This window comes from Coregonus lavaretus (genome assembly GCF_964263955.1).
Source record: "Coregonus lavaretus genome assembly, chromosome: 24".
Classification (NCBI taxonomy): domain Eukaryota; kingdom Metazoa; phylum Chordata; class Actinopteri; order Salmoniformes; family Salmonidae; genus Coregonus; species Coregonus lavaretus.
In genome coordinates this window covers 21,419,052-21,442,430 of record NC_140011.1, presented here as the reverse complement: position 1 = coordinate 21,442,430, position 23,379 = coordinate 21,419,052, and the positions used below count along the sequence as shown (strand labels likewise).

The window sequence follows — 23,379 nt, the reverse complement described above, 5'->3', positions numbered from 1 at the left end:
GTTTACCTATTTTGCATACTCCACCATACCATGTTTTCATCACTGGAAAAGATAAACGGTTGAGATTAATATAATTTAAAAGCTTACAAAACAGGGATGTCAAACTATATTATAATTTATGGAAAATAATTATTTTACAATTGTCATTTTTTAAAAACATTTTTAAAGGGAGATTTCACAATATTTCAACTTCATATTCCTCATCTCCAGCACCACCCCAATATCAACATGTGAAAATGGTAAGTTTCTATGTTTTGCAGTGAAACAAAAGTATCTAAGTGTTTCTAATGACATCACCAACCAATTCATAGACAATTAGCAGGCAACTAGTAAGCAATAGCTACTCACAATTGGTCAAAATCACACGATGCAAACCGATGAGGTCACTGGAAGCACTTATCTTTCTCGTATGTTTTTTTACTACAAACATAGAAACTCACAATTGTCACATATGTTGATGTTGGGGTGGTGCTGGAGTTGATGAATATGAAGTTGAAAAATTGAAGTTTCCCTTTAACGTCAATTATCTAAAAACGCATGAACTCTGTTTACATATTTGCATACGTTGTAGCTTAGACCCTATTTTACATCATCTAACGTGTTCGTGTTCTGCCTGCCATTGGTTGAGACACAACATGCTCTTGAATACAGGGTGGGTGTCATGTTTTGGTTGATAAATGCATTAAAATGGGAATCAAATTGAAATTTAAACTTTCAAAATGGTACCAAAAAGATGGGAGGTCCTCACATCAGACAATGTTGACTTGAATGGGAATATTTGTTGTTTTAAATTATACTGTCAATCCTCCATAGGAAACCATGTGAAATCATAGAAATCTAGTTAATAGAATAGACATGAATATCTTCCATTTAAAAATATTCTCTGGTACTTTTGTATACCTTTTAGTCAGTAGTTCTGAAAGTAGCACTCACAAGCCAAAAGTGGTCCCTGAAAATTGCGTACAACATCACATATGTGCAGGTATATGCGCCATGTCATTGCTCTCTCCCGCTGCTGTGTCGACAGATGTTGGGCCCGCCCTGCAACCTCATTGGATATTGCTTGGCAGGCCTCTTGCTAGCTGTCACTCAAATGCGAGGGGCTGAAGCTCATTGGCTTGAACTCGAATTGCTAGGCGGCTGGCCCACGTGGGGGAAAATGTAGGGAAAATTGCACGGCATAGCTTCAAGAAAACAGTTGCTTTCAAACTAGGGATTTCGTGGCTAATTGAGGTAAAACAGTATTTCTGCCCAAAGCGTGAGGTTTAAAAAAAAGTATTTCTTAGTCACCAAAGTACAGGGGCATGTTTTAAAGTTAACATTCACTTGGTGGGTGGACCAGTAGTCATCTTAGTTTTTTGGTAGTAATTAGAAGTTACAATTTCTATTCAATTAAAATGTCTACCAGCTAACTTGCAGTGGTCTGAAGGGATAGGTCCAGTCTATGAATTATATTTCTATGTTTGAAATGACACACCTTCTATTCAAGAGAATGTTGTGTATCAACCGATGGCTGGCACAACACAAAAACCTCAGATGTGAAACGGGGTCTAAGCTACAACATACTGTATGCGAATATGAAAAAGAAAAATCAGATTTTCCGCGTTTTTAGATAATTGACCAATTTAGGAAGACAATTGTTTTGTACAAAAAATTAAAATAATTGTTTGACAACACTGTTTGTAATCATTTAAATTATATGTTTTGGCATTCAGTTCCAAAAAGTAACTTCTTCCATGGGCAAACATGTATGGAAGGTTTAAATCAAAAGAGATGCTGTCAAAAAGTGATTGAATTTAAATGGATATAACCAATCCTCACACATAAAAGCAAATGCTTTACACACATGCTTTAAAAACCACATGCCCCCCCCCCCCCCCCCACACACACACACACACACACACACGCACAAGCACACATGCAAGCACACACACAGCCAATCTGAGTGCAGGTTTTAACATTGACTTTGTGACCAAAGTGGAGCTGAATCCCTGCACTGCTGACATCTCCAGCCCAGGCTTATAGTAACAGCGGCATCACTCTGGCTGACATGGCAGGGTAGGGTAGAGGACAGATCATAGCCCACTTTTAGAAGTTGAAACTCACAGGACAGAACCGATGAAGAGTGGTCAGGGAGGACTAGGGTGTATTCATTAGTGCACACCATAGCAAACGGTTTTGCAATGAAAACAAGCATTTCTTATTGGACAAGTTTAGGTTAGCCCCTCCCCATTTGGTCTGTTTTCTTCTGTTTGGTTCCTAGTGAATACACCCCTGGACTATTGCTATGACTATATAAAATGAGTTTATATTGAGACACAGGTGTTCTACAAACTAGTAGAACTACTGTATATTGTAACCCACTCATGATTAAGTGTGATACAGAGGATATTGCCACACATCTGTGATAGAGAGAATATTGCAAAATGCACCATGATAAAAAGAGAAGAGAACACTGTGATCGGTCTGGATACTAGTTAGAAGGCCTGAAAATGGAAGTCACAAACACACCTCATCAATGAGGTACTGTTGGATGATGCCAAACATGTTCCCATTCATTGTACTTCTCAGCATATAAAAACAACAAATCCAACAAAGATTGGTTTTATTGAACATAAGTCACAGACAGTGCTATGGGGATCAGCTGAGGGACATTTGATTTCGGTTGAAAGATCGGTTGTCAAACTAAAACGTGCCTACTAAATGCAAAAATGTACCATGACAGAACAGACACACACTCCATCTCCCACAACACAGCATCTAGAACCACTCTAAACAAATCCTCCCCTTAAGCATGCACCTGACCAGCTGGCAGTGAGTGTGGCACTAGCTTCTAGTGGTGGGACAGAGACAACCCCACCTGTCTAGTCTGCCTGCTCCTACTGTCCATCTACCTCTCCTGAGCAGTGATGAGAACAGGCTACATGCAAGCCCAGCGGCACAGTGAGTCAAAGTGTCTTCCTCTGCTGTGTGATGTCATTTAGTTCACTGGCAGGGCTGCTGGCTGAATCTTGGCCTCCTGAGGGCATTACGCAAGAACACACAGTTTCACTGATGAGATTGAAATGTCTGAAATCCCACAGCGCTATCTTCATGTGAAGTGGCTTAGGAGAACAGATCCTTTATTCTTGCTCAGGCAAAACAACAGAACAACACTGCACACGCACTAGAATAAGACAACACAAACAACCATACATATCTGCTACAAAGCCTTACACAATACACACATGCCAGGTATGCCTATAACTCCAGCACTGCAATTCTATACAGTTCCCATTATGGTGTGGTTTTATCTACATGGTAGCCATCCTAGCCATCAGTCTAGTCCACTCTAGAATGTCTTGTTGTAGCAGTACGCCCTCTACTTGCAGTACAGCTAGCTGCACTACATGGACTGCACAAATGCACTCTATCAAATACACTGGAACAGATTTCAAGGGGTAACTTCTACCTACAGTACTCCATTAAAACCACTAGTAGGCTAGGACCTTAGAGAGCTATTTATAACTTGTCAGAAATATCCAGATCAACTAACCCATGTCAGCTAAAAAAAATTTTGCTAGGTTTTTTAGCCCATTGATTTTATTGTAATGTTTGAGTCACTCAAATATCACAAGAACACACATAACACATGGCAAAATGTGTAGAATTGCAGGAAATAAGCGTTCTACCTGCAAATGTTCTACCTGCCAACAACAGGGGGGTGAACACTTTGTCATGAACAGTGCTTGTGCCCATAGAAATAGACGTGGGGGAGGATGTTACCCAATGCTGGAAGAGGGGACTGAGTTAAAACGTTTTTTAAAGACTCAGTAAAACAACCCAGTAAGTTGAGTGAGTCAGAGAGCGCCGAAAGAGACGACAGTATTAGGATGTCCCAATTCAAGATGGGGGTAAGTGTCTCGATATTTTTTATCTCAATAAATACATAGACCTGTAAACGCAGTCCATTACCACAACCAACAACATATATAAAAACGCCCCCAACAAATGTTAATTTAGTATTTAAGCCAATAAAATAAAACATGCATTCATTATTGTTGGGAATTCTGTAAATGTTTTGAAAAAATGGATCCTTCTAGATTACTTTAATAACAGAGGCAGGGCAGTCAGTCAGTTCCAAAATGGACAGTATGATTGTTAGTGGTACAGTTTCAGTGTTGTAAAAAGGACAGGTATTTCAGTCTAACAATGAAAGCTGAATAAAAATATGAACATGCGTGTGTGTGTGTCATTCCAGTATCAGATTCAGAGCTGTCAAGTTATGTGGCCATCAAGTGTAGCTCCATATCATTGCATCAAAGTAAAGTAGATAACTGTGCTACTAGTAGCCTCGAGAAAACAGCACTTTCCAGTTGCACATGCATTCAGACCAACAATATGTTGTGATGGGTGGCCTGAATCTCCTAATATTCCTGGTTAAATATACATTGGGTGAGGTGAGTGGACCAGCAACTTCCAAATTGGGCTATGGGACAAAGGCCTTGGATACATACACTTTGTGAATGGGGAACATGAATAACCAAAGGACGATTCAAGGTAATAGATATCCAGCAGAGATTGTCCAACTGACTTTTAAACCATATCCTACTGCCAAAACCACTCTGGATTTCCTGTTTACAGAGTAGATCACAAAATGGTACTGTAGAAATCATACGTCCAACCACACACACTCACGGTCTTAGGGCAGAATAGGATGGGTAAAGGATACATGCACAAAGTGAGCAGAAATGATGACGTACCTTCAGAATAGCAGAGTAGCTGGGTGAAGAGAGTCGACGGAGACACAGGTACTGGGCTTCTTTGGTCCAGTAGAAGCTATCCCAGGAGCAGCTAGATCGGAACAGGTCAGTGTTGGATTGGTCAGTACTGGATGTGTCCCTGTGGGGAGAGACAAAAGGGCTTTAGATAACCATTACTCAACATTAAGATCAGAGTTCAACTTTGTATAAGGGATTGTAATTGTCAACCTATGTAAAATGTAGCTCGGAAGAAAAGGGTAGAAACTGTATGAAATTAATTTAATTCCACATTAGAGAATTATAATGGTGAGGGCAATTAAAGTGAGTGACACATTAAAATGTGAGAGATTTTGGTTCAAACACCATTCCATAACAGTCCACTGCATAGTAAACAAAGCCTGGACATTGTCACAAGCATATACACCGACAAACAAACATGAGTGCACATGCAAAGGCACAATCTAATGCACGTGCGCACACACACTAACTAAGAACAATTATTTGTATTGTAATGTTGGACCAATTAGCATTCCATGTACTGTTGCTTGGTAGGTCTGTGAATGTGTTAGTGTTGCTTCAGTTCCTCTCCTTGCCCCAACATTGGCTCGAACCAGGGACCCTCTGAACACAACAACTTCCTCCCAGGAAGCATCGTTACCAATCGCTGCACAAAAGCCATGGCCCTTGCAGAGCAAGGGAAACAACTACTTCAAGGTCTCAGAGCGTGTGACGTCACAAAATTAAACGCTACTAATGCGCAACGCTAACTAGCTAGCCATATCACACTGGTTACACATGTACTATAAATATACCTTATTTTATTGATTAACATCTGTATTATTGAACGTCGTGATATGGACGTGCGGCGACAAAGCATTTGTCATTTCTCTATTTGCACATAATCTCTTGCACATCTATCATTCCAGTGTTAATACTATTTGTAATTATTTTGCACTATAGCCTATTTATTGCCTTACCTCCATAACTTGCTACATTTGCACACACTGTATATATATTTTCTGTTGTATTTTTTACTTTGTTTTGTTTTACCCCATATGTAACTCTGTGTTGTTGTTGTTTTTATCACACTGCTTTGCTTTATCTTGGCCAGGTCGCAGTTGTAAATGAGAACTTGTTCTCAACTGGCTTACCTGGTTAAATAAAGGTGAAATAAAAATACAATGTTTATTCTGCCCATTGATTGAATACAAAAATCATAATAATCATACACAATTAAAAAATAGATTGCATTGGTAAGAGGGTAGAGGAGGGCGGAGGGGACAATAAGGAGACCCCAGTGTAGCTGCAATCTGTTTGCATTTGAGCCAAACATATGCTCTACTGCCATTTGGCCTCGTGTCAGAACAGGAATAAATACACTGAACAAAAATATAAACGCCACATGTAAGGTGTTGGTCCCATGTTTCATGAGCTGAATAAAAGATCCCACAAATGTTCCTATACGCACAAAAAGCTTATTTCTCTCAAATGTTTTACACAAATCTGTTTACCTCACTGTTAGTGAGAATTTCTCCTTTGCCAAGATAATCCATCCACCTGATAGGTGTGGCATATTAAGAAGCTGATTAAACAGCATGATCATTGCACAGATCCACCTTGTGCTGGGGTCAATAAAAGACCACTCTAAAATGTGCAGTTGTGTCACACAACACAACGCCACAGATGTCTCAAGTTTTGAGGGCGCGTGCAATCGGCATGCTGACTGCAGGAATGCCCACCAGAGAATTAAAATGCTAATTTCTTTACCATAAGCCACCTCCAATGTCGTTTTAGAGAATTTGGCAGTTCGTCCTCCAACAGGCCTCACAACCGCAGCCCAGGACCTCCACATCCGGCTTCTTCACCTGCGGGACCGTCTGAGACCAGCCACCCAGACAGCTGATGAAATTGGGTTTGCACAAAATAATAATTTCTGCACAAACTGTCAGAAACCGTCTCAGGGAAGCTAATCTGCGTGCTCGTCGTCCTATTCCAGGGTCTTGAACTGACTGCAGTTTGGCGTCATAACAGACTTCAGTGGGCAAATGCTCACCTTCAATGACCACTGGCATGCTGGAGAAGTGTGCTCTTCACGGATGAATACCGGTTTCAACTGTACCGGACAGATGTCCGGCGTCGTGTGGGCGAGCGGTTTGCTGATGTCAACGTTGTGAACAGAGTGGCCCATGGTGGCTATGCGGTTATGGTATGGGCAGGCATAAGCTACGAACAACGAACACAATTGCATTTTATCGATGGCAATTTGAATGCACAGAAATACCGTGACGAGATCCTGGAGGCCCATTGTCGTGCCACTCATCCGCCGCCATCACCTCATGTTTCAGCAATGCACGGCCCCATTTCACAAGGATCTGTACACAATTCCTGGAAGCTGAAAATGTCCCAGTTCTTCCATGGCTGCATACTCACCAGACATGTCACCCATTGAGCATGTTTGGGATGCTCTGGATCGACGTTTACGACAGTTTCAGTTCCCGACAATATCTAGCAACTTTGCACAGCCATTGAAGAGGAGTGTAACAACATTCCACAGGCCACAATCAACAGCCTGATCAACTCTATGCGAAGGAGATGTGGCGCACTGCATGAGGCAAACGGTGGTCACACCAGATACTGACTGGTTTTTAAATCCATGCCCCTACTTTTTTTTTTTTTAAGGTATCTGTGACCTACAGATGCAAATCTGTATACCCAGTCATGTGAAATCCACAGATTAGTGCCTAATGAATTCATTTCAATTGACTGCTTTCCTTATATGAACTGTAACTCAGCAAAATCTTTGAAATTGGTGTATGTTGCGTTCATATCTTTGTTCAGTGTAAATAAGTGATTGCTTTGACCAAATGCTCAGCTCGTGGTGTTTGCCTTTTCCTTTCCAACTAACTCCCAATGCCCTGACTCTAGCAGTGTTTAGCTGTGCAGGGAAACTATAGGCAAGCTTCTATCAGCATATGAGACTACACGATTAGGAAATCTCCAAACTGAGAATACTGGAATCCATGGATCTTGGGAGAATGAATAAAACCATTGTTGTGCATAGTGAATAACTGATCTACAACATCAACCTCAAAGTGGGTGAGGGATCACATAGAACTTTGTGACATCTGCTGATGTAAAAAGGGCTTTATAAATAAATGTGATTGATTGATAAATACTCACACACACAGAGAAACCTTTAAGGAGCTTCGTTGAAAAGTAACCACCTGACTGTGGCAATACGCTGCAAATAACAAGTTGTGTCCATAGACTAAAGAACGGTTCCATAATGAATCTGAGAATTGATCCGGTGATGACTGGACTGGGTCAGCTAAGGAGAGCCATGCTGCTCACAGGATCTCTGCTACATTCATCTGCTGTGCATCTATAGTCAACTCAAAGCTCTTTGACCTGAGCTGTAACTCATGACAACAGACATGCTCATGCTGTAGCATGTAGGCTAGTACCATCTGGTGAACAAAGCTGAAACATCTATACATTACAAATCATGGTTGTGAATCGCCTAGAGACATTCTGACACACACAACTGATTATTTGTAGTGCAAATGATTCAACTATTTCAGAGGTGCAGTAGATGCTTGTACTTGAATCCAGCAGAGTTAGGCTACATACTATAGACACTAGACCCACATTCATTTCACGCAAACACGCTCATACGCCACACATCCGCTTCACTCACCCTGGGGGTTTCCATAGTTTCCTCCCAGGCGGTAGGAGCTCTCGTTTGTTGAGGGGGACGATCCCCATGGCCGCCTGCATGATGGTAATGAACTTCTTAAACTTCATCTTTGAGCCCTCAGTTGTTTCTTCACTTACAACTGTATTACATACACCCCATGCTACTCACAACGGCTCCACTAACATAACTCACTTCCCTCCGCAATATTCTAAATGAAGCCCTGAGTACCAACCCTCTCTCCCACCACTGTGCTCACTGCCATCACACACACACACACACACTACACTGAACCCTAGCTACTACAGTCGCGATAACAAGCCCCGTGTCCCCTACCGTCGTCTCTGACAGATGTCTTTTCCCCCTCAGAGAAATGAAATGGACAACTACAGCCACGTTACGGGCGGTGGGCAGGCCCTGATGGGATGACAGCAAGTCACTCTTACACAATTCTGAAGATCTCTAAACATTACACTAATGAAAACGCTGCTGCTGCCGCCGGGATAATTGTGGTACTAAGCCCTGACAGATCATGTATGCACCCCGCCCCATTTTCCCATAATCCCCACGGAGGCTTAGTCCTCTGGCCATTAACACCCAGAGCCCCCCATCATCATCATCATCATCATCTCACACACACACACACACACACACACACACACACCTTACCATCCTCACAACATACCCTCTCCATCTCCCAAAAGATCCTCCATCTAGCACCCCATTTGCATTTCATTCACATGGGTGTATATATGTATGCCCTGTCACCCGCTGACAGCACGCAGCCATGTCCCGTAAGGGGAAATAAATAAATAAATAAATAAATAAATGCATCCACCGAGCTGCCAGCCAATGCAAACCTCCGGGCAGGAATTATATTGCAGCAGTTTGCACGTCTGGATTACCACTCTCTGTATGGCTGGTCAATGAGAGCAGACGATTTCACTGCCAAAGAGCATGGCACAGAAATCCCTGAGCACTCCAAGGGCCCCAAACCAGCAGCAAGCCTATAAATAACAATCTAAAACCCTCACTTTTTCCCAGAACATTACATTTACATTTTAGTCATTTAGCAGACGCTCTTATCCAGAGCGACTTACAGTTAGTGAGTGCATACATTTTCATACTTTTTTCATACAGAACAACAGTTTAATACATAAGGCATGGTCCCATAGAACCAAGTTCTTTATAGTAATCTCATGAAATATATTCCTAATATTAATCCATGTAGTCAGTAGCTCAGTTGGTAGAGCATGGCGCTTGCAACGCCAGGGTTGTGGGTTCGATTCCCACGGGGGGCCAGTATGAAAAATGTATGCACTCACTAACTGTAAGTCGCTCTGGATAAGAGCATCTGCTAAATGACTAAAATGTAAAATGTAAATGCGCACCAGTGTGAAGACAGTCTCAATGGAGGTGTATGCTCAACACAAAATTATAACCAACTCATCGCTATTCTGCCACAAAATTGGAAGAGACAATTAGTCTGTCTGCCTCCCAATAAAAATCATAAATGGCTTAAAATGATTAGTATAAATCGAAAAATGTGTCAGTTTCACTTAAAGTCAAAAGGTTTGACAGCAATACCGTATAAAATTCAAGTCAGTTGGGAACAGGTTTTTTACCTTGGCATCGGGTCTATGAACTGACATACAGTGGGGAAAAAAAGTATTTAGTCAGCCACCAATTGTGCAAGTTCTCCCACTTAAAAGGATGAGAGACGCCTGTAATTTTCATCATAGGTACACGTCAACTATGACAGACAAACTGAGAAAAAAAAATCCAGAAAATCACATTGTAGGATTTTTTATGAATTTATTTGCAAATGATGGTGGAAAATAAGTATTTGGTCAATAACAAACAAGCAAGATTTCTGGCTCTCACAGACCTGTAACTTCTTCTTTAAGAGGCTCCTCTGTCCTCCACTCGTTACCTGTATTAATGGCACCTGTTTGAACTTGTTATCAGTATAAAAGACACCTGTCCACAACCTCAAACAGTCACACTCCAAACTCCACTATGGCCAAGACCAAAGAGCTGTCAAAGGACACCAGAAACAAAATTGTAGACCTGCACCAGGCTGGGAAGACTGAATCTGCAATAGGTAAGCAGCTTGGTTTGAAGAAATCAACTGTGGGAGCAATTATTAGGAAATGGAAGACATACAAGACCACTGATAATCTCCCTCGATCTGGGGCTCCACGCAAGATCTCACCCCGTGGGGTCAAAATGATCACAAGAACGGTGAGCAAAAATCCCACAACCACACGGGGGGACCTAGTGAATGACCTGCAGAGAGCTGGGACCAAAGTAACAAAGCCTACCATCAGTAACACACTACGCCGCCAGGGACTCAAATCCTGCAGTGCAGACGTGTCCCCCTGCTTAAGCCAGTACATGTCCAGGCCCGTCTGAAGTTTGCTAGAGTGCATTTGGATGATCCAGAAGAGGATTGGGAGAATGTCATATGGTCAGATGAAACCAAAATATAACTTTCTGGTAAAAACTCAACTCGTCGTGTTTGGAGGACAAAGAATGCTGAGTTGCATCCAAAGAACACCATACCTACTGTGAAGCATGGGGGTTGAAACATCATGCTTTGGGGCTGTTTTTCTGCAAAGGGACCAGGACGACTGATCTGTGTAAAGGAAAGAATGAATGGGGCCATGTATCGTGAGATTTTGAGTGAAAACCTCCTTCCATCAGCAAGGGCATTGAAGATGAAACGTGGCTGGGTCTTTCAGCATGACAATGATCCCAAACACACCGCCCGAGCAACGAAGGAGTGGCTTCGTAAGAAGCATTTTAAGGTCCTGGAGTGGCCTAGCCAGTCTACAGATCTCAACCCCATAGAAAATCTTTGGAGGGAGTTGAAAGTCCGTGTTGCCCAGCGACAGCCCCAAAACATCACTGCTCTAGAGGAGATCTGCATGGAGGAATGGGCCAAAATACCAGCAACAGTGTGTGAAAACCTTGTGAAGACTTACAGAAAACGTTTGACCTGTGTCATTGCCAACAAAGGGTATATAACAAAGTATTGAGAAACTTTTGTTATTGACCAAATACTTATTTTCCACCATAATTTGCAAATAAATTCATTAAAAATCCTACAATGTGATTTTCTGGATGTTTTTTCTCATTTTGTATGTCATAGTTGACGTGTACCTATGATGAAAATTACAGGCCTCTCTCATCTTTTTAAGTGGGAGAACTTGCACAATTGGTGGCTGACTAAATACTTTTTTTCCCCACTGTATAAAACAACAATTACATCAATCTGTTCGTTTCAATTTAAGCTGTTATATAAGATACTTGCTACAAAACGAATGCTCAATATATTGGGCACTGAACAGTCAGCCTTGTGCAGACTCTGCCACGAGGAAACAGAATCAATAGAACATATTTTCTGGTACTGTCCATCGGTGGCTTGCTTTTGGAGTCAGGTCCAGGAATGGTTGTCATAATATCAGGGTTCAGATGGACCTGCAAACTGTATTGTTAAGGGATCTGAAAAACCACGATCAGTTAATGGTCAGACATGTGAAAAGATTCTGGGGATCAGCATTCGCATTTTCAATATCTACCCATTGTTCCTCTTAAGTGCATTTAACTATATGTTGCAAGTAAAAGCCCTGAGTACAGCAGGAGTTTAAAGGACCAAAGAGTTGTCTGCAACAGGTTTTCATTTTTGCCATAGAAAACTGTGATACTGGTATCGTCACAGCCCTAATGTTTCACATCAAATAACATTTCCCTCAAATCAAAACTGCTAGTGCTCAACATAATCTACATAGCTGCAAGGTGATACAATTTGACCGAAGCCTCTGGTAGAGGTTGGTTCTTTGCATTGCTAAATGCATTTACACTAGTTCTCTTTTTTACTTATTTAAAAAGTAAAAGATCCATTCTGTATCTTAAACACAAGCCATGCTCAATCCAAAAAATACCATTTGGATCAGTACAGGTAAGCCTATTGGCTTGGCCTATTACTCACACCTGAACACACCGCCAACTGTTCAGAATTCAGATGAGAGAAAATAATAAAAGTTGCTTCAAAAGGAATCCAAAATAGACTCGTGGATTTTCTTTCTAAATTTGTTATACAAATATCAAGACTGTCTGGGAGTGGGATAATCAAAATGCAGCGGATAAAAATTATATTCCTTAAAGGAATACTTCGGGATTTTGGCAATGAGGCCCTTTATCCACTTCCCCAGAGGAAGACGAACTTGTGGATACCATTTTTATGTCTCTGTGTCCAGTATAAAGGAAGTTAGCATTTGCTCGCGAAACTACCTCTAACTAGTGTTAGCACAATGACTGTAAGTCTATGGTTTCTGCTAGCATGCTAACTCTAGTTAGCAATTGCACTAGTGCTAGTTAGCAACCTTCTTCAAACCACATGCAAAGCGATAAAAATATCCCTTTAACTAAGTTAATTCTACTATACTGTAGAGTGATTTCTTGCGAGTTGTTTAATCCCATGTTTTGGTTTTCTTTATGACTTTACATGAGCAGTCGGCTTCATTGTGACCCTGTCCCTCACCACGTGCAGTATTACCATAGTATTTTGCTTGATCTGCTTTCACATTATGCAATGTACATACAGTGGGGAAAAAAAGTATTTAGTCAGCCAACAATTGTGCAAGTTCTCCCACTTAAAAAGATGAGAGAGGCCTGTCATTTTCATCATAGGTACACGTCAACTATGACAGACAAATTGAGATTTTTTTTTCTCCAGAAAATCACATTGTAGGATTTTTAATGAATTTATTTGCAAATTATGGTGGAAAATAAGTATTTGGTCAATAACAAAAGTTTCTCAATACTTTGTTATATACCCTTTGTTGGCAATGACACAGGTCAAACGTTTTCTGTAAGTCTTCACAAGGTTTTCACACACTGTTGCTGGTATTTTGGCCCATTCCTCCATGCAGATCTCCTCTAGAGCAGTGATGTTTTGGGGCTGTCCCTGGGCAACACGGACTTTCAACTCCCTCCAAAGATTTTCTATGGGGTTGAGATCTGGAGACTGGCTAGGCCACTCCAGGACCTTGAAATGCTTCTTACGAAGCCACTCCTTCGTTGCCCGGGCGGTGTGTTTGGGATCATTGTCATGCTGAAAGACCCAGCTACGTTTCATCTTCAATGCCCTTGCTGATGGAAGGAGGTTTTCACTCAAAATCTCACGATACATGGCCCCATTCATTCTTTCCTTTACACGGATCAGTCGTCCTGGTCCCTTTGCAGTAAAACAGCCCCAAAGCATGATGTTTCCACCCCCATGCTTCACAGTAGGTATGGTGTTCTTTGGATGCAACTCAGCATTCTTTGTCCTCCAAACACGACGAGTTGAGTTTATACTAAAAAGTTATATTTTGGTTTCATCTGACCATATGACATTCTCCCAATCCTCTTCTGGATCATCCAAATGCACTCTAGCAAACTTCAGACGGGCCTGGACATGTACTGGCTTAAGCAGGGGGACACGTCTGGCACTGCAGGATTTGAGTCCCTGGCGGCGTAGTGTGTTACTGATGGTAGGCTTTGTTATTTTGGTCCCAGCTCTCTGCAGGTCATTCACTAGGTCCCCCCGTGTGGTTCTGGGATTTTTGCTCACCGTTCTTGTGATCATTTTGACCCCACGGGGTGAGATCTTGCGTGGAGCCCCAGATCGAGGGAGATTATCAGTGGTCTTGTATGTCTTCCATTTCCTAATAATTGCTCCCACAGTTGATTTCTTCAAACCAAGCTGATTGCAGATTCAGTCTTCCCAGCCTGGTGCAGGTCTACAATTTTGATTCTGGTGTCCTTTGACAGCTCTTTGGTCTTGGCCATAGTGGAGTTTGGAGTGTGACTGTTTGAGGTTGTGGACAGGTGTCTTTTATACTGATAACAAGTTCAAACAGGTGCCATTAATACAGGTAACGAGTGGAGGACAGAGGAGCCTCTTAAAGAAGAAGTTACAGGTCTGTGAGAGCCAGAAATCTTGCTTGTTTGTAGGTGAGCAAATACTTATTTTCCACCATAATTTGCAAAGAAATTCATAAAAAATCCTACAATGTGATTTTCTGGATTTTTTTTTCTCAATTTGTCTGTCATAGTTGACGTGTACCTATGATGAAAATTACAGGCCTCTCTCATCTTTTTAAGTGGGAGAACTTGCACAATTGGTGGCTGACTAAATACTTTTTTCCCCCACTGTATGTACAGTGAGCTCCAAAAGTATTGGGACAGTGACATTTTTGGTTTGTTTTGGCTCTGTACTCCAGCACTTTGGATTTGAAATGATGAAATGACAATGGAGGTTAAAGTGCAAACTGTCAGCATTCATTTGAGGGTATTTTCAGCGATATCGGGTGAAACGTTTAGAAATAACAGCAGTTTTTGTAGATAGTCCCCCCCATTTTAGGGGACCAAAGTATTGGGACAAATTCACCTAAAAATGTGAAGTTAAGTATTTGGTCAATATCCATAGCACGCAATGACTACATCAAGCTTGTGACTCCACAAATTTGTTGGATTGGATGCATTTGCTGTTTGTTTTGGTTGTGTTTCAGATTATTTTGTGCCCAATAGAAATGAACGGTAAATAATGTAGTGTCATTTTAGCGTCACTTCTTTTGTAAATAAGAATAGAATATGTTTCTAAACACTTCTACATTAATGTAGATGCTACCATGATTACGGATAATCCTGAATGAATCGTAAATAATGAGTCAAAGTTACAGAGGCATAAATATCATATGGTATGGGCAGGCATAAGCTACGGACAATGAACACAATTCCATGTTATCGATGGCAATTTGAATGTACAGAGATATCGTGACGAGATCCTGAGGCCCAATGTCATGCCACTCATCGGCCGGCATCACCTCATGTTTCAGCATGATAATGCACGGCCCCATGTCGCAAGGATCTGTACATAATTCCTGGAAGCTGGAAATGTCCCAGTTCTTCCATGGCCTGCATACTCGCCAGACATGTCACCCATTGAGCATGTTTGGGATGCTCTGGATCGACAGCGCGTTCCAGTTCCCGACAATATCCAGCAACTTTGCACAGCCATTGAAGAGGAGTGGGACAACATTCCACAGGCTACAATCAACAGCCTGATCAATTCTATGTGCCGCGCTGCATGAGGCAAATGGTGGTCACACCAGATACTGACTGGTTTTCTGTATCTGTATTCCCAGTCATGTGAAATCCATAGATTAGGGCCTAATGAATGTATTACAATAGACTGATTTCCTTATTTGAACTGTAACTCAGTAAAATCTTTCAAAATTGTTGCATGTTGTATTTATATGTGTTTTTGTTCAGTATAAATGGAGTGTCTCGGATTTACGTACAGAATAATACGAAATGCTTTGAGACCAGTTTACGTAATGATGTCCCTGACTCTGAGTAAATTCACTGAGACATTCAGTCAACATCCCACAGTTGAGAACTAATCTAAGTAAAGCGTGCAGTGATTGAAGGAAATCTTTTAGTAAATGAACGCACACAGATAGCAAAGCTGAAGCTATCACGATGAATGGTGATGAATCTCATTCTAAACCTGCAGCATTCAGAACTGGTCATGACTCCGATCAAAGAAGGCCTCACATTAACACATATATATTCAGTTCTTACAAACATAGTCTGGGCAAGTATACTGAAATAAATGGAGTAAAAGGAGATGATAAAACAAGAGAAAAAAAGAGCGATGGAAGAGGATCAATAGATATTTTCTCCACATGGTGTGTAGTGAACCTTATCTCAAAGTGATATTTTGACTGGGATTTGTTATTCTGAATAATGTCTGTGCTTTGGGTTAGACACACCCATAGCCCAATAAATGGACTAAAGGAGCCTAACATTACTCCTTATAGTCCAAGGACCTTACATGTTCTGTTAAAAAGTGGAATTGGCTCTGGAAGCCAAAACAGCCAAATACTCTAGGGCTGGGCGGTATCCCGTATTTTACGATATACCGGTATTGATGCACAGAGCGATTTGGGTTTTTACTTCACCTTCTATAACACTATTTGAATGTTTGGTTTGTTAAAATGTGATACATCGTGTGTAACGCCCATTTTTATAATTTACTTCGCTACTTGAGTCATCACTCTCTGCTGTCTCTCTCTCCATGCTGCTTTCCACACACACCTAGCCCCGCCCCGTCACTCAGGGAGCACATTTGCTGTTCCTCGACCACGAGACACTTGCGTTCAGTCTGCATGGTTAATGCAGCACATGCAACAATGTTGAAGACAACGATGCAGTTTTCACTTTGCTTCTTAATATAAATCCACTAGTGTTCTATAATTACACTATTAGTTTGTGTTTCTGACATCTGCAAACAGCTAGTTTGTCTTTTCTTAGCAAGTTGGGCCTAAATCTTGTTAGCCGCTATAGCTAATAACATTTACTGAGTCAGAGCAAACGTAATTAGCTATACAGCCTGATAATACCAGTGATGGTGTAGACCTAAATCAGCATGTTGTTTGTGCAACAGTATCTTCTAAAAGAGGAATACGCGAAGCAAGAATATGTTAGCTACAGTTGAAGTCGTAAGTTTACATACACTTAGGTTGGAGTCATTAAAACTTGTTTTTCAACCACTCCACAAATGTCTTGTTAACAAACTATAGTTTTTGCAAGTCGGTTATGGCATCTACTTTGTGCACGACACAAGTAATTTTTCCAACAATTGTTTACAGACAGATTATTTCACTTATAATTCACTGTATCACAATTCCAGTGGGTCAGAAGTTTACATACACTAAGTTGACTGTGCCTTTAAACAGCTTGGAAAATTCCAGAAAATGATGTCATGGCTTTAGAAGCTTCTGATAGGCTAATTGACATCATTTGAGTCAATTGGAGGTGTACCTGTGGATGTATTTCAAGGCATACCTTCAAACTCAGTGCGTCTTTGCTTGACATCATGGGAAAATCAAAAGAAATCCGCCAAGACCTCAGAAAAAAAAACATTAGACCTCCACAAGTCTGGTTCATCCTTGGGAGCAATTTCCAAATGAAGGTACCACGTTCATCTGTATAAACAATAGTACGCAAGTATAAACACCATGGGACCACGCAGCCGTCATACCGCTCAGGAAGGAGACGCGTTCTGTCTCCTAGAGATGAACGTACTTTGGTGCGAAACGTGCAAATCAATCACAGAACAACAGCAAAGGACCTTGTGAAGATGCTGGAGGAAACAGGTACAAAAGTATCTATATCCACAGTAAAACCAGTCCTATGTCGACATAACCTGAAAGGCCGCTCAGCAAGGAAGAAGCCACTGCTCCAAAACCGCAATATAATATAAAATAAATATAATTGGTCATTTAGCAGACGCTCTTATCCAGAGCGACTTGCAATAAAAAAGACAGACTACGGTTTGCAACTGCACATGGGGACAAAGATCGTACTTTTTGGAGAAATGTCCTCTGATCGGCTATGAAAAGCCAACTGAGAGACCTGAGCCCTAGGACCATACGTCGGGACTACCGGCCGTGGTGACTCCTTGCTGTCCCCAGTCCGCCTGGCCTTGCTGCTATTCCAGTTTAAACTGTTCTGCCTGCGGTTATGGAACCCCTACCTGTCCCAGACCTGCTGTTTTAAACTCTAATGATCGGCTATGAAAAGCCAACTGAGATTTATTCCTGATTATTATTTGACCATGCTTGTCACTTATGAACATTTTTGAACATCTTGGCATGGTTCTGTTATAATCTCCACCCGGCACAGCCAGAAGAGGACTGGCCACCCCTCATAGCCTGGTTCCTCTCTAGGTTTCTTCCTAGGTTTTGCCTTTCTAGGGAGTTTTTCCTAGCCACCGTGCTTCTACACCTGCATTACTAGCTGTTTGGGGTTTTAGGCTGGGTTTCTGTACAGCACTTCGAGATATTAGCTGATGTAAGAAGGGCTATATAAAATAAAATTGATTGATTGATTGATTGGACTGATGAAACAAAAATAGAACTGTTTGGCCATAATTACCATCGTTATGTTTGGAGGAAAAGGTTGTGGCAAAATGGCTTACGGACAACAAAGTCAAGGTATTGGAGTGGCCATCACAAATGTGTGGGCAGAACTGAAAAAGCGTGTGCGAGCAAGGAGGCCTACAAACCTGACTCAGTTACACCAGCTCTGTCAGGAGGAATGGGCCAAAATTCACCCAACATATTGTGGGAAGCTTGTGGGAGGTACCTGAAACATTTGACCCAAGTTAAATAATTTAAAAGGCAATGCTACCAAATACTAATTGAGTGTATGTAAACTTCTGACCCACTGGGAATGTGATGAAAGAAATAAAAGCTGAAATAAATATCTCTCTACTATTATTCTGACATTTCACATTCTTAAAACAAAGTGGTGATCCTAACTGACCTAAAACAGGGAATTGTTAGTAGGATTAAATGTCAGGAAATGTGATCAACTTAGTTTAAATGTATTTGGCTAAGGTGTATGTAAACTTCCGACTTCAACTGTACATTAATTAGCTAAGAGAAATCATTAAATGTAGCCAAAGAGTATTGTGTCCCGTAGGAAACACTTATCAACACTTTGGTTCCTACCCTGTCACAATAACTCCTCCCTGGCATTTTCATTCATTGTGATGTCAAACACTGTGGCAGTGTGGAAATGATCTCAAATGAGTGCAGGAAATTGATAAATGATTTTTGGTTGAAGTTGAATTGAACAGTATAAAACAATCTAAAAGGAGAAAGACCCATTGAAATCACTTTGAATGTATGTGTTGCCACCCTAGGGTCAGGCAATACACAAAGCAAATTCTGAACCTGTATTATTCAAAAACATAAAACAGTCAAATACTGTCATACAGTCCTCTTTTTTATTTTCTATACCGTGATATAATATTTTGGCCATATCACCCAGCCCAAAATACTCCCATCTAAACTTGAATCGATTCTTAATTGCGGTAAGGTTCTAGAAACATACATCCCTCCCTCTACTTTCATATCTCATCACAAATGCAAAATACACAATTACTGTACACTGTTTTAACCGGTTTTAACACAGTTGCAGCTAACATTATTTTTCAGTGACAACAGGTTTGTGGCATCAGGTGTTCGAGACACAGATAGCTAATTAGCACCATAGACATTAAAAGCAGATCAGCACAGGTAGTCCACTCAGTCTTCCGTCTGTTTCCGTAAACAAGTGCGGCAACATGAAAATATGGCCGTGTGGGAACCCTAAACCTATCAAAATGTTTATATCATTAGGATAGTAAGAAAAGCCATGCGTGAAACATAACCGTTAAATTAGAGTCTCCTGAGTGGCGCAGTGGTCTAAGGCACTGCATCGCAGTCCTAACTGTGCCACTAGAGATCCTGGTTCGAATCCAGGCTCTGTCGCAGCCGGCCGCGACCGGGAGACTCATGGGCGGCGCACAATTGGCCCAGCGTCGTCCAGGGTAGGGGAGGGAATGGCCGGCAGGGATGTAGCTCAGTTGATAGAGCATGGCGTTTGCAACGCCAGGGTTGTGGGTTCGATTCCCACGGGGGGCCAGTATAAAAAAAAAAAAATGTATTCACTAACTGTAAGTCGCTCTGGATAAGAGCGTCTGCTAAATGACTAAAATGTAAATTAGATCTGTAAACGTTACGACTATGAATGAACATTTACACGTTCAATTCTTACTTTACGTCTCCCTTTACTCAGTTACATATCTTTTTTTTATACTTACAAACTTTTGTCAGGAATGCGGCATCTGCAAAGGACATTAACCGAATGTAACTAGTCCAAGTTAGCTAGTCAATCAAGCAACTCTAACCCAGACGTTAGTTGCTTTGCAGCGTCCGGTTTAATTTCCAAAATAAAAGCCTAGAGCTTGTTTTAGAACGGTATTCGATAACGACGTTATACCAGTAGATAGCGTAGTATAGGCTTGGGCCTTCAGCAAATGACTTATGTGAGAATTAAACTATAAAGACACAGAAGAGCCTTGTCTAGAATAACTGGCTGAGCTGCAAAATAGAAAGTAAATATGATTTAGACTAGGCCTATTCCACTATCTAAATATGCCATGCTGTTGTGTGTTATTTAATGGCCATATAATGGCCAAATCTATTTTTATAGCTGTGTGGGGCTACTGTGGTGATCATGTAACCTAATGAATCACACTGTTTCCAGTATTTGGGAGCACTGACTGTAGGCCTTATTAGGCATTTTGACTGTTGTATTTATGAATTCCACTCTGTATGTAGGCTTGTTATAGCCAATGTTTTATTTAGAGGCTATATTTAGAGGCCTGCGAGATAGGGCCTCTTTTTAAGCGGACCCCTGTAATAAAAACTGTTATAAAACACAAATACAGCTCTATAATTATTCCGCAAGACACCAGTACCCAAAATTATAGACTAAATTGCAATGCCTACAAGTTGAAGGCCTATTTTTTAATTTGGATAGGCCTAAATTAAACATTGAATTATTAGTGATAGGCTAAAGAACTTGATAATTTTGAATACACACATGGATTTCAATAAACAAATGGATAAGACTGTTCTATTCTCTTTGATTTAGTTCCTATTGCAACTCAGACAAATTACAGAATGGATGACATACTGACTGACTGAACTGAATGAAGGATGAATTAAATGTTCAAATATGTTGGAATGATGAGTTGCACGCATCATGCATGCTCTGCACTTTATTTGGCTAGTAGGCAAACAGGCCTACATTAGGGTATAATGACTATGGCTGCATGCCTCTAGAAGGGCATCTTCTGAGGCTGAGGGGTGCTTTTCCAAAGGCGCATGGTGCTGTGGTGCTGCATGGAGATCACAAGCTCTTCAACTGGGCAGCAGTGTCGCGATGGAGGGAATAGCCTATAAGGAGACTACCTAAGACCACTGCAACATAGTTATTGTAAAGTGTGGGAATAAGCTTATGCCAGACTTAGCCTCCGTTTAACCTCTCCCTTGATCATTTCAAAGTCCATATGTTCATGACCCGATTCATATAAATCATGTCAAATTATTTTAAATTCCTACAGAATATGCTTTGGCAAGATTAAGTGATGAAATAAATGTCAAATTGTTCTATAAAAACTATTTTGAGTGGCAAAGACTCCAGTGGTCATACATAATTCAAAGATTCACCAAACATCTATTATTATTATTATTCTGTTTAATTATTCCTGGTATATACTACTGGTTATGATTGCAGACAGAGCCCAGAGAATGGGATGGTGCAATATTGAATTAGTCATATTTTGATAAGGTGCATGCATTGGGATGTTCACGTCACCCAGAGATATGCCCATGCTGTAGAGATACACCTAGCGGACTGAAACGTCATTGTTGTAGGCATAATACAGCTAGTGCCATCTAGACTTGCGCTGGCAAACAAATCCATTACATTAGCTACCTAAATGTGAAGTAAACTCAAATGAGGAGTAATAGAGACTTTTAACTTTGAAACGTGCAGGATACTGCTTTCCGGCTTCCCTGACCGTTTAAAAAAAATACTGTTATGCTTGTTTGTGTAGCACTCCTCACAGGCCATTTGGTGTACGTTTTTTTTGTTAGTGAGATTAAACTGCCAAAACTCTGAAAGGTATTATTGTATGACAGAATTGCAACACAAGATTTGTTCAAGCCTAAAATTTAAGTCCGTAATCTTAACATGGTGTTTGTATGTTCACAGATGAAACTTCGATTGACGTTTCATGCATAGCTTTTCTTACTATCCTAACGATACGTACGTTCAACCTTTTGGCAGCTATTTGGCTCCATACTTATGCTTTCAAAACGCAACACAAGCAATGCGTATAAATGTGCATCGGCAAACTCCCCCATACTGAAGAAGCCTTCATCCAATGACTTGTGTGTATTGTAATGGCACCGAGTCATGATCAAGGGCTAGAAACACCCATAGCCACACTCAATGAAAAATACACCAGTTAACATTTACAGTATAATTATAAGTCAGTATAAAATACGTTTTGGTTACCCAGAAAAGCAAGAGTGGATGAATAGTTGAATACGTCAACTATTAGACATGAACAAATGGAAATGGGTCAATAGTAACAACATTGAGTTGAGGCCTCCTCAGAATGTAGGCCAAATCGTAACGTTTCTGTAACAGAATAGCCCTCGTGAGTGGGCTACAAAGGACAAACACTGAGGCCGCCCAAACCTGATCAGTTATCATTTTAATATATTATCAATAGTTCATGTTTTTCTTTATAAATAAAGCGCATGAGATGGCTATTGAATACGCGCAACAGAGAGGCTACTGTGAACAATGGTCAATGCCCAAATAAGGCAAGAGAAGCAAACAGAGAGACTATAGGTTACATTACAAAAGGCAGTTTCGAAGTTTGACTTACCTAATGGAAATTCTGGATATTTGGAAGTTTGCTATGGAAAACCACAATCAAAAACCGAATTATAGTACACCAGCAGAAGGTGAGTTTTGAAGTAACAAAAAAATCAGTTACTTTTCCGTCAATGCTTTGCGTTTCCTGGTTTTTGCAGGTATGGGCGTGGCGTTGAAACAGCAGGTGAGTCGCGCACACCGCCGTAGCCTACCACGTGACCATACGTGGGTGAGTTCAGTTCCGCCCAAGGGCATGAGTCACTCCTCAAATGTACACTTATATAGCCCACTTTCCGTTAGGATTTCCACACTCCCTAGTGAATTGTACAGAAACTGAATGTCAGCTCATTAATATGTAAGGTGAGACAAAGCCTACTCACTTCTCTCAATCACACACGCCTTAGAATTCCAAGTAGGGCCTAATCCACACTGAAACTGTATGACTCATACCTGGGAAGTGGAACATAAAAGGAAACTCATCCTCCACTCAACACATTTTTCCTCAACCATGACCACACTTCTCCAACCCCTACCTACATGTTATCAATAGGTTACAATTTTAATACAGTGCTTCTACTTCTGGATTGATTGCTGTTTGGG

The 23,379-nt window shown here is 41.0% G+C and overlaps 1 protein-coding gene across 1 annotated transcript in view; it reads right to left on the bottom strand.

The window, feature by feature from the left end:
- Positions 1 to 22,939, bottom strand: part of LOC311100115 (tight junction protein 2-like) — a 46,093-nt gene extending 23,154 nt beyond the window's left edge. The window contains exons 1-2 of the mRNA XM_084140870.1: positions 22,790 to 22,939; positions 4,743 to 4,881 (exon numbers count right to left, since the gene is read on the bottom strand). The gene's annotated coding sequence lies outside the window, so the exon portion shown is untranslated. The remainder of the gene's footprint in view (positions 1 to 4,742; positions 4,882 to 22,789) is intronic.
- Between the last annotated feature and the right edge of the window lie 440 nt (positions 22,940 to 23,379).